The sequence below is a fragment of the Diceros bicornis genome, chromosome 15, assembly GCF_020826845.1.
Source record: "Diceros bicornis minor isolate mBicDic1 chromosome 15, mDicBic1.mat.cur, whole genome shotgun sequence".
In the NCBI taxonomy this organism is placed as follows: Eukaryota; Metazoa; Chordata; class Mammalia; order Perissodactyla; family Rhinocerotidae; genus Diceros; species Diceros bicornis.
This window is the reverse complement of record NC_080754.1, coordinates 66036971-66049783: the sequence shown is the minus strand read 5'-3', so window position 1 is coordinate 66049783 and position 12813 is coordinate 66036971.

The following is a 12813-nucleotide window of genomic DNA, read 5'->3' as shown; positions in this document are numbered from 1 at the left end:
CAGCTGCTACTAGAATCTGTCTCACCTCCCAATACTGGGTGCATGGGGACAGCCCCTCTGCACGGAGAAAAACTATCGGACATATTAAAATATTTTTTTAAGACAAAAGAGGGGCCTATCCTGAAAAATCGGAGCAAAAATGTTCCCCTCTGAAAGTATCACCTCAAGCCTCTTAGGAAGTCGTAAAGCACCTCTAATTTGTATCCTCAGAGAGTCAAGGGCACATCAGCCCCAAGACACAGCAGCAGGCAGATAGGAAAAGGGGAGCAATGGGAGCCGGAAGGTTGATGACAGACGAGAGATACCATCGCCACACTCAGAAATGCCATGGAGGCAGATGCACGCGGCTGATGCTAAACGAGGGCAAGAAGACAACAGAGACGTTTCCCCACAGTTGAATAGAGACAAAAATGACACCGAAAAGAGAGAAGCCATGATGCACAAATCCAGGAAATCTGCACATATAAAATAGAGACTTCCAGAATGAGGAAACAGAGCAGATACAGCCACGAAATCCGAGTGCAAAGTTACTGTTCTTTTCTTCATACTTTTTTGCTTTGCTTTCTTTTCCTTCAAATTTTCATTGAATGTGCCACTTATAGACTCAGAAAACTACAACCTACAAAAAGCACACAATTTAGACAAAAAAATCTATTTCGAGGCCCTATTTTCTTCATCTTTCAGAAGAGAAAATCTTATAGAGCTAGAGGGGATCCCAGACTGAAGGCCAGAAACGATCAAGTATGACCAGCTTTCAACCAAAGGTGAGCATTAGCTCCAAGAGCAAGGTCCTCCTATGTTTGCATGTTTGCTTCCAGCTTCCCTTTGCTTCTGGGGAAGGCAGACCTGGTTCCGCTGTCTGTGGTCCTCTTCCCGGGCAGGCTGCCACTCAGTCCACAAATGACCAACCTCATCTCGTTGACCTGGGCTCCCAGCAGGAGGGGAGCTTAATGCTTAATTCTAGGGCCTGGAGTCTGGGGCTGTGAGCTCATGTGGCTGATGTGGAGAAGGTTAGAGGTCTGATGCCTGGATGAGTCTGCGACTTTTACGCAGTGAAAGCTCCAGACCTTCTGTTCCAGGGGAGCCCTGGCCTGAGCAGCTGGTCTTCAGGTATTCGGGTCACAAGATGGGGGCTCAACGCAACTCTCACAACTGGAAAAACAGCTTGAATCACTTGTTCTGTCGATGGCGTGTGGGTGCAATGAAGAGTCACTCACTGCGTGGACTTTCCAGTGGCCCACAGTTTTCTTTTAAGTAGAAGTAATGAGACACTGAATTTCCTTACAGCTCTCAGTGAAAACAGCGTTACACACGTAAGTACTCCCTTGCATGCTCCCTCACAGGTGAGCACTTGCTCTACAGCAAGTTGCCTCTTCCAGGAAGTGAAGGCATTGATATTTTAAAGTGACATGGACTGTTTTTTTCATACTTGGAAATGAAATGAAGGAAACGTGGCTAAGGATAAATTAGAATTTCGGTCCTTTTCTTCAGCATAAGCCTTAGGCATATCTTAACAGGGTTAAAAATAGCAGCATGTTGCAAATCCTAAAAGAGTCTTTATTGTGCCCTCAGCCTTGATGAGAATTCATCTGGATATAGAATTCTGTCCATCAACTGATGAATGGATAGCCAAAATGTGGTATATCCATAAAATGGAACATTATTCAGCAAGGAAAAGAAATGAAGTACTGATACATGCTATAGTATTTGTTGAACCTTGGAAATATGCTAAGTGAAAGAAGCCATTCACAAAAAACCACATGTGGTATGATCCCATTTATTTGAAATGTCCAAAATAGGCAAATCTATACAGACAGAAATTAGGTTAGTAGTTGCCTAAGGATGAGGGTGGGGCGGGGACATTGGAGAGTGATGGCTAAGAAGTATGGATTGTCTTTTTAGGCTAATGACATGTTCTAAAATTGATTGTGGTGGTGTGTGAATACACTAAAAGCCATTGAATTGTACTCTTTAAATAGTTGAGTTATACAGTATATGAATTATATCTCAATAAAGCTGTTAATAAAAAGCAGCCACAGGCAGCCACCCTTCTCTGGGCACATGCCTGCATGAGAACACTGCTGTCATCTCCCCTCTGTGGCGCTCAGAGTCCTGGACCATGCTTCTGCTCTCGATGCCTCACTTTTGCCATCCTATTTGGAATCTCCTGTTTTTATTGAGACCAGCTTTTCATCTGACTCTCAACTGACTCTCAATTTTGGCAAGTCTGCCACCTTGGGTGAGACACCCCTCTTCCTGCTCCAGCCCTCCGGAGCCTAGTAAGCAGGCTCACCTTGAGACAGACTTGCAACTCTCTTCGTTAGTGGCTTTTCCCTGGAACAGCCAAAGGAGCTAGGTTATTTATCCTCACTGCCACCACCTTCTGTGAGCACTGTGCTTTCTCAAGCAGCTTTCCCACTCACTGTTGTCCTTGTTCTCACAGCAATCTTGTGAAGCGGATACAGTGAGTATTGTCATTCTTGATTTATAGGTGAGTAAACCAAGCCCAAGAGGTTAGCTGACTTGCCCCAGGTCACGCACTGGATCACACAGCTCAGACCTTCTGATTCCAGCTCCATTGTTCTTTCCACTGGTGCAGGACTCCCCAACATGAAATTCTTCAGGATGAATCCTTTACTCTAAATAAATTAGTTTCTTTGATCTCTGCTCTGCACATGTACTGAACAATTACTATGTGCCAGACACTGCTAGGTGCTGGAGATACATTTGAGAAAAAGACAGAGTCCCAGCCCTACAGACTCTCAGGTGGTAGACATGCCCACCTCTTTCCCTTTGTTCACTGCTACCCCAGGCCACTGCCCACATCCCCCACTACTACCCACACATGGCATGACTTCTGTCTCCTCTCCACGAGGCCAATGACTACCCAACCTCAAAATCTCCCTCCCCAGGATAGCACACCTTCCTGGTAATACACAATCTTCAGGGATCTTTCTCTGCTTTCCTTTGGTGTTCCATATAGGTTTTAAGTGGAGGCAAACATGAGCTGAAAAAGGGAAAATAAATTATCTTCTAAGTCCAAAAGGGCTCAGAGCAGAGGTGTGCAAAGTCACCTTAGAGATACATAGTGGCTCCCAGGTAGCCAGACTGCTGATAACTTAATCAAGTGTACTAAATTATCTAAAGAAAGAAAGAATCATTAAGAGGGATTTGGTTGGCCATGGAAATTAGAAAAAGAACAGTGGCTGAAGCAAATATTACGAGTGCCCACTCAAACACTATAAAGGGCAGGGAGTGCCCAGTCAGTGTGTGAGAGAGGAATAACTATTATAGAGATGGTCCAGCGGGCCATCCAAATCTGCTGGGACCAAGCCCTTGACTCATACAACACCCACTCCTTGCTCTGATGCTATACTGCTCAGATGACCACTAGCTACACTGGCTTCCCTTACCTGCGGGAAAGAATGGGCTCCTCGGGCTGACATGTGCATCTGGCCCACCTAACAGTTCTATTTCTCATGGGAAATTAATAAATGAGCATGTGGCTTTGTACATCAGCCTCTTATGACCATGAGTCAGCCTTCAGTCAAATCCGCGACCCTCTCAAGACTGTCTGACCCACCAAGGCCAAGGGCAGGACCCTGGACCACTGTAAATGGCCAAGGAAAATGGCACCTTACGGAGCTGAGTGAGTGACATAGCCACGTCCTTCAAACCCCTAAACTTAATGACAAATGCTGGTTGGTTGATGCATTATCTGACGGGGAAGACTTGAACTAAAATCAGGCTTTATCCTTGATGCCAGAGGCCTAAGTGCCTCTGTAATCATAGTTATTGTCATTGACTTTGTTTGCCGTTGTTTCAGTGAAACCAGAGTGTCGAGGCTATGACATTTGACAAAGACGGAAAGGATGATCATTTGAGCAAATATGCATTTTCAAATGTATTTAGTCGTAAGCATATTTGGTAGGCAATGTCTTTACCCAGTATTTGATGTTATTTTAAAAAACTGGCCTTCCTAAATCCATTTTAAAGCTCCGATTTCTGAAAATTCAACAAGAGGCCATCTGCAGAGGTGGACTGTCCACAGAAGTCCCTGTTTCACTGGCATATGGCTCACCTGCGCAGGAGGATGATAAAGATGTTTTGTTTTTAAATGGGGTTTTTGTGGTGATTTATCTAAATTTTATTACTTATTTGACCCTGTAAGTTTTATAGATGTTCATTTAAATCATTTATTGGAAGAAGGAGTATCTAATTTAGTCCATGGAGACTGCCAGAGGCCACCATGAACAATGAACTGGCCTTTGAAGGCAAGCTCCACGCAGACGCGGAAGTCACGCTGGTGTGGCATGATAATGATGAGTCACTTACGGTAAAGTCTCTTCCAGGCTCAGAGAGAAGCATCACGGTTGGTTATACCATCATTCAGGGGTGTCTGTGTTTTTCAGGCACAGACAAAATTGGAAAGAGCTGTGAAGATTAAAGGAAACTTTAGAATTTTCTATACTATATATTGTGTTCTAGGAGGAAAAAAATAGTATCAGGTTGAGGTAAATTAGCTTAATTCTGTTATCTAGGATGTGTTTGCTGGTAGACTCTTCCTTCCACTTGTTGACTAACTGAATACAAACCCCATTAAAGGGCATTGGATGCACGTTTCATTTGAATGAAAGGAGCTCAGTTTCCTACCAGAACTGGCCTGCTGGGGATACCCAACACTGCTCAGCCTGCTCCAAATGTGCAGCTGAAACCCCAAAGGATGCCAAGCCTCACGTGACAGAGGTGTGTCTGAGTTAGACACACATTGTCTAAGGAGCTCTCCCATGTAAAGTTCCCTCCAGTCAAACAGATGAAAGGGTTTCTACTCCACACCGCTTGTGGGACCTCACGGACCCACAGTCCTGGCTTTGCTTTGCTTCTGGTGAGTCATCCAAGTCAGTGTACTTGGGGTGAAGAATCCGGGTATCGCATACAGACACCCCGGAGAGTCGCAGGATTCAGCTTGGTGGGATAATACATTTATCTAAACTATCTCGGGCATTGTCCTAACCCTAATCTGCTGGGAAGCCGGGCCTTTTAACCTGAGTGCTGACTGGCAACATCGGGTCCACATCCAAAGTGCTGCTCTGCAACCTCTCAGTACACCAGGCCATTGTCCCAGGCCTGGTATGTCTTCAATTCCTGGCTCTTCAGGGTTTCTCCAGCCTAAACCTTCACTCCATCAGTTCTTGGCCTTCTTAGTCTAGTTTCTCAGAAGTCTCTGCCCCTCTATTTCAACCTTCACGAATAAGATCTTGGGAACTATATGTTAAGATGAGGAGAAGAGAGAAGAGCCCTTTGGGCTCATAGGTACTGGCAGATGCATCCTTCCTTCCTCCCTCCTCCCCAGAAGAGGAGGGGAGAGTTTGGTAGGTGGGCAGGAATTTCATTTGGAAAAGTGAAGATACTGTGAGAGCTAGTGAGGCTGTTTTGGTGAACTCTTCAGAGACTTCTTGGCAAAGGATGGTGGGAGGTTGTTATTGGACGGGGAGTTTTGGGATGGTGTCTCTGATTGGTGGCTTGGATGGGAAGAAGCCAAGAACAGGTCCTGGGCTCCAGAAATAAAGAGTCTTCTAGTTTCCCTCTCAATGGTCCCACCCACTTCCTGAGCCTGGAGAAGAGACAAGGATTCTGGGGAAAGCCTGGCCCTGGATCTTCCTGTGGATTTCATTTTTCAGCATCCTGAGCCATTACATGTGGTGCTAGACAGAAAGAAATCTTAAGCAGTGTGGGGGGACGGGAAGCTTTCCTCGACCCTGTTAGGGCCCTGCTGGGCCTGAAAATTAAACTGGCTAGGACAGATGAACAGGAGGAAAGCAAGCAAATTTATTTAATATAAATTTTATGGGACATGGGGCCTTCATAAGGAAATGAAGACCCAAAGAAACAGACCTGAGTGTTTTTTTGCTGGGTTTGATGAAGAGTGGGCAGTCATGTAAAAATATGATGGGTTAAGGAGGATGAGTTAAGTGTGGTAAACTGGAGGAAGTTTAGCAAGGCCTGTTTGTTAAAATTCTTCTTGGTGTCCCTTTGTCTTTGGAGATTAGGAGGCTCCTTTTCTCCACGTATAGCAAGGGCACATCTCACCTGATGATTTTATGTCCTGTTCCTGCCATTTTCTCAAACTCCTTCAGCTTAAAGTACTCAATATTCCAAGGTGCTATATTTGGGGGTAGTGTTTTCTAAACCCCATCAGCAGTAATGATTTCCAACCCGCAATGGTCTGCAGGGTTATCAGTTCTGGCCCTGAATCCCCTTGGCATTTCTCACCCCTCAATGGAGAGATCCTTCAAATGAAGTTCCGTCAGACATTCACTACCTGGCATTGTCCCAAACCACTGTCACCACCCAAATGCCTCTGCCCTGCCTACAAATGTCAGCCAAGTCTGTTGGTCACCCAAGCCACCATGCCACCTACACTGTGAGCTCAGGAGAATGCCATAAGAACCACTTCTGTCTCTTTTGCTGCAGGCAGAGGGAAAGCTGACCTCTGGTGTGATGTTCCTAAAGCCAGCTCCAGCTATCCACAGCCTCCCTCAACCCCTGACCTCCTGAGGGGAGTTTATTTTGGACTTTTCACTTCCGTACGGGTATTCACATCCATTCCCACAGGGACTTTTGGGAAACACTCTGTCGGCAGACCCCAAGTTCTCTGTGACCATGGCCATGGAAGGCTGTGGGGTGGGGCCCATTTTTCATTTCAGCTGCTTTTCCCAAGCCATGGCCATTACAGATTTCCCTAGGAGAAAACCTTTCTGATCTTCCATCTACGAAACACTTGACTTCATGTTTGTGGGGCTCCTTCTGCACGCCTGAAGCTGTCACAGCACAAATGCGAGTCATCTGGGGGCATTCAGTCATGACAGCTCCTCAAACAGTTTTCACCTCACTGAGCAGGCAAATTATTAGTTTTACATTAAGCTTACTAGCATTTATGCCTCAGTCCCTTTAGATGTATGTATAACTGCTGAGGCACCAGAGAGATAATAGATACAGCGTTCCAACATGCAAGCTTCCAAAGGATTTAGCAGAAAAGTACTTACAGACTCTTGAATTCTTCACCCGCATCAAGGGCATATGAAGGATTGAAGGGAGTAGAGACAAGAGAGAGGTGGGGAAGCGGATTTTTGGAAGAGTATTGTTGGTTCACTGGCAGTGTGATTCCAGCCAAGGGGCAAGGATTTCTCCCATCTCAAGCCCAATGCAAGAGGCTTCAGGAGAGCTAGAGGGGTCTTCACAGTTGAGTCACAGGGGTTGGGGGTCAACTCGGGCCTGGAAAGCAAACCTCCATGTTGAGGGGCGGGCTGGCCAACGTCAGTGGTGCGCAGAGGAGAGAGGTTAGGCTGGGACAAGAGGTCACTTACAGACTTCGTCAGGCTAAGCACACATGGTTCCTGTTCACCAAACGTGGGTCACAGCATGAGAGAGCTGGCATGGGGTCATCTTAGGTCCTACCCCAGAGGTCCACCTAGGGGCAAAGTGAGCTGGGAGGAGGTCTGGCTGGTCTCCTGGGTCAGGGAGCAGTGGAATAAGGTGGAATTCACTCAGGGCAGGAGTGCTGCAAGTTGGATAATTTGTGTTTGCTTTTGAAGGGGAGCAGAGCTCTCCCAAGAACCACAAAATACCTACGAGAGGAAGCATCTACTTTAAATACCTTTCGACCGAGAAAGCTTGGAGCCAGCAGATGACAGAACCAGTCAATTCAGAACTTTCCTGTGACCCTGAGACCCTGGGGAGGTCAGAAACCACAGCAGGCAAAATGGAGAAGGCAGAAATCAGAAAGGCAGGAGCAAGAGAGAGGACAAGCACAGCCTCAGCCCCAAACAGAGACTTCCTTCTGCTGCTGGGCCCGGGCGGCCATGTACCCAAGAGGAACAGTTTGCCTTTAAATCACAGTTGGAGTATTGAATTTTATCTGGCCTAGACATATTATACACTGAATTTGTGACTTAAGACACGGACAGAGAAGACATAGGAACTTGCCTGACTTTTTATACAAGGCAGGGGAAGAACTAGTGCCACTATATAAATTTATAGAGACAGTGGAAGGCAAAATTAAGTTGCTATATGACAACATTCCAGGAGTCTCATTTCTTCATTGTGCCAATAACATATGTTATGGCTTGCTTCACATAATTGGCATACATTTATCGTCATACCTCACACTGGGGATACAAAGGTGAAATGACCAGCGTCCTTGTCCCTGAGGAACTCAGTCTTGTCAGAGGAGTGACATTGTCTCTACATGAGATTATAGGCTTGAGTCGCTTACAACTATATCTGCGAAAGGGGTCTCACGTAATGCGGAATCAAACAGGAAACCCGCAGAGCCTCACTCTCCCCAAAATTCCAGTCTACAGCACCCTAACTCAGGAAGGGCCTATCGCAGGACGCACCTCTAGTCATCGTCTCCTAACGCCGTGACTTGTGGCAGGTGGCCCTCACTTTGTGCCGTGTTACCCGTTCCCAGGGGGCGGACACTGTCGGCATGGCTCCTCCAAGTCGAAGTGCAGGGTGCCCGTCACCAGGCACCAGAGTTATTCATGTGGACGCCAGCTCTGACAGCTGAGCAGCAGCAGTATCTGGACGTTGAGAGAGCCATGCTTACTGCCCCAAGAGAGGTAGGAATTAAAAAGAAAAAGATTAATGCAGAGCTCTGTTACATAAAAAAGAGGAAAGAAAAGAAGAACTAGGTGTGGTAAGAAGACTGCCCGAGGAAAGGTAGGACAGGCCAGGGTGTCTATGGGGCAGTCTCTCTACAGGCTAGCTGAGCTGCCAGGCATCGGAGTAGCCTATTAAAGCAATAAGCCAAAAATGAAGGTGACAGTCAAATCTTTGGTCCCTTACTGCAAGAGTACAGGTAAGAGTATAAAGCAGAGAAAGCACTGGCTCCCCAGTGCTCCAGCCTCCCCGGAACAGCGTCTCAGTCGAGGGTCAAGTGGGTCAGCACGGGTGTGGAGGATTGGGGGTCATCTCACTGCCAAGGGAGCCCCAAACAAAAGGCTGTGGCAGTTTTATGGACCTGGGGCAGGGGGTGAAGGGGAGAAGAGCAAGGTGTGGAGAAGTACTGAGCACCGAGCCAGCGCAGAAACACATCTTCACAGCTCTCCGGTCCTCTGACAGGGAGACCACAGTGGAGGCCCCCAGGCTGGGAGTGCAGCTCTGCATCAGAGCGTGGTGGCCAGGGAGGGCAGCTTCCCGCGTGAGGCCTGCCAGGCGAGCCTTTACAACTGCCCGTAACGGGGGCCTGCAAGACCACACTAGGATTTGCCTGGACCTGGCTCTGCAAGTGCGTCTAGACAACGTTATTTAAGCAGATGTTCATGGCAACAGGCTGGGGCTTCTGCAAGGAAGGAGAGACATGCCCCGAGGAATGCTTTCTTCCTGGAGTGTCCCTGGGATCACGAACCCCCTGTGGCTCTGGCTTTATCCAGGAAGATGTGGCTGCCCCTGTGTGGGGACTCAGGCAACCAGGAGATCTTCTGTGGAAGCATGTGCCGCACGTGGCTCCCCCCAACCCCGACCAGCTCTCCTCCCTCCTCAGGTGCCAAAGCACCAGCGATGCCAGCACTCCAGACTCATGCCACGATGTCAGCATTACACTGGGGACACTGAACCAATGTGACACCTTAGTGACAGCAGAAAAAGGGGGGTCGTTTCAACTGAACAGTTGCCAACTCAGTGGATTTCCACGTTGGGCAGGGAGGTGATTAAGAATGTGGGCTCTGGACTGAGAATGTCTGCTTTATCATCACAGCTCTGCCACTTACTAGCAGCGAATCTCGGGTTCAGTACATAAACTCTCTGACCCTCAGTTTTCTTATCTGTTGCACAGGTATTTCAACAGTATCTGCCTTATGTGGTTGTTATAGTGAACTAAATAATTTTATTTATTTATTTTTCCCCCAAAGCCCCAGTAGATAGTTGTATGTCACAGCTGCACATCCTTCTAGTTGCTGTATGTGGGACGCGGCCTCAGCATGGCTGGAGAAGCGGTACGTTGGTGTGCGCCCGGGATCCGAACCCGGGCCGCCAGTAGCGGAGCGTGCACACTTAACCACTAAGCCACGGGGCCGGCCCTGTTATAGTGAATTAAATGAGATATGCATGTGAAGTGCTGAGACCTGATACGTGCCCAACGGCAGGTACAGATATGGGTTTATCTGGCTGTCTGTGGGAGAGGGGCAGCAGAGAGGGAAGAAAGGCTGAGAGTGTGGGCGATGGGCATCTTTGCTCTTTCTCAGCTTCATGGACGTTACTCCTGAATCCAGGAGCTCAGTTCCCAGAGAGAGAAGGACCTTTCCACAGTCAAGGGTATTGGAGAAACTTCAGCTCCCTGCTCAAATCCCTTTCAAGGTAAAGTATACTCAGATAGAACTATTTTAAACATGGAAGGGATCACCCACTTGCCTATGAATGAAACCAGGTCTGAGAGTGGCTAATTCGAGGTGGCTTTCAGGAGGAAAACCAACCCAGTGTGGACACGCTTTATTTGTTCCTATTCATAGCAGCAAGAGCCTAAATCACTTAGGATTTGCTCAAGAGACATCTTTCAAGAAGAAGATTTTCTACTTTTTGCAAGAGCAATTGCTATTCTTCAAATTGGCCCATAATATTCTAAAATCAACTTTATTGAAGTGTAATTTACATACAATGAAGTGTGTCTATTTAAAGTTCAAAGAGTTTTGAAAAATTATGCATCTATGAAACTACCACCAAAATCAAGATAAAAGAATATTTCCTCATCTCCAACAGGCTCCTTGTTCCCCTTTGTAGTCTGTCCTCTTTCCGTCCTATATCTAGGCAACCGCTGCTTTCTTGTCACTACAGATTAGTTGGCATTGTCTAGAATTTTATATAAATGGAATTATACAGCATATGCTCTTCTGTGTCTGGCTTCCTTCATTCAGCACAATGACTGAAATTTGTTGGTGTTGCATGTGTCAGTATCTCATCCCTTTTGTGCTGACCCCTTGTGTGGCTGTACCATATCTTGTTTATCCATTCGCCTGCTGATGGACATTTGTGTTGTTTACAATTATGCTATTGTGAGTAAAGCTGCCAAGAACATTTGCGTAATTCTTTGTATGGACATTTGTTTTCATTTCTCTTGATAAATACCTAGAAGTTGAATGACTGGGTCATGTGGCAAGAGTATGTTTCTTAAGAAACTACCAAACTGCTTTCCAAAGTGACTGTACCATTTTTCATCTCCACCAGCAATGTATGAGAATTCCAGTTGCTCTAAATTTTTGTCAACACTTGGGATTCTCTTTTTAATTTTAGCCATTCTAGTAGGTATACGGTTGTATCTCATTGTAGTTTTTATTTGCATGTCCTGATGACTAATGATGAACATTTTTTTCCTGTGTTTTTTGGCCTTTGGTATATCTTCCTTTGTGAAGTGTTTGCTTGCCCATAATGTTTTAAATTAAAAATTATGCTTTCAATTGTATTGTTAAACTATGGATGACCACACAGAACAACAACTAAGAAATCACCAGTGCACCTTTCCCGTTTGTGCTGTGTTTACAGAGCCAGCTTCACAGTGCTGCTAACACTGCCTCACTGTCTCAAGTTCCATATGTGTCACTGCTTAGTCCTGATCGTCCTGTCTATATATCTACATTAAACTGGCCTGCCTATCAATTAAATAATATTCCATTTTATTAATTTCACAGATGTTTGCATACCTATTCTTTTCAAACTGGAAATTTGCACAAAACCTGTGTTTCAACTAATCTGCTTAAAGTTCAGAGAGTCTATAACCAGATTTTATTTTATTTTTATCTTCAGGGAGGATGATTATAGACAGGATGGGAAGAGTTGAGAAAGGCAGGAGAATCTGATGAGAGAAACATTTCCTCAGTTTGAAACTGTAATTGTATGCTCAGGGGGCCTCCTGTTGGGTCTTGGCACTGCTTTTGCAGAGGCTTGGGCACAATTACTCATCACCAGGCTCTAGAGAAAACTAAACAGCCAAGGGATCGAGGGGAGCCAAGAAATGGGACACATGTATTCAGCCAGGCTGCCTGATGCTGAACATAAGCCAGGCTGGGTCCCTGAAGAGCTGGGTTTGGGGCACAAAAATTGAGGGGCTATTAGGAAAACAACCAGAAAGATGGAAGAAATTGAGGGGCTTACAAAGAAGAATTATTAAGGGAGAAAAGTGTGAGCTACGCAAATAGTAGGAACTTGACAAATGTGGCTGAAGTGGGGTGGAACAGTTCTACTAACCATGACGGATAGCCAACCAAGTGTTGGCATGATTAGGCATTCCAAATAGTTACATTACAGAAGGGAGAGGAGTGTTTATCACAATTTTGTGTGAATAGATACAGAGCTGAGAAAATTAAGCATAAGAAAATGTAAGAGGAATATCAGGGGAGGAAGAAAAGAACTTTCCAAACTAGTTTGGCTATGGACTAACCTTCCAAGGGTGCAGTGGTGATGACTCTGAAGTTGAATGGTCCAGGAGGTACACGCCTTCTCCTTGGGCCACTGGTGAGTGGATGACTTATGACAATCACCCTGAGCCATCCCTGGTGACTTAGCAGAGCTAGCGGATCTCTATTGTCTTGGCCAGCCCAGCATCCAGAGTTTCCTTCAGTGAAACACCCCTGCTCCAAAACGTGCATTCTGTGGGACTGTTAATTATGTCTCCTCACATACGTATGCCTCTACTTCTAGATCAATTAGACTCCTGGTCACACGTACTAAGCACTTGCTATTTGCTGGGAATTATTCTTAGGACTTCACTTATATTAACTCATTTAATCCTCAGAACAACTCCATGAGGCAGGTACATTT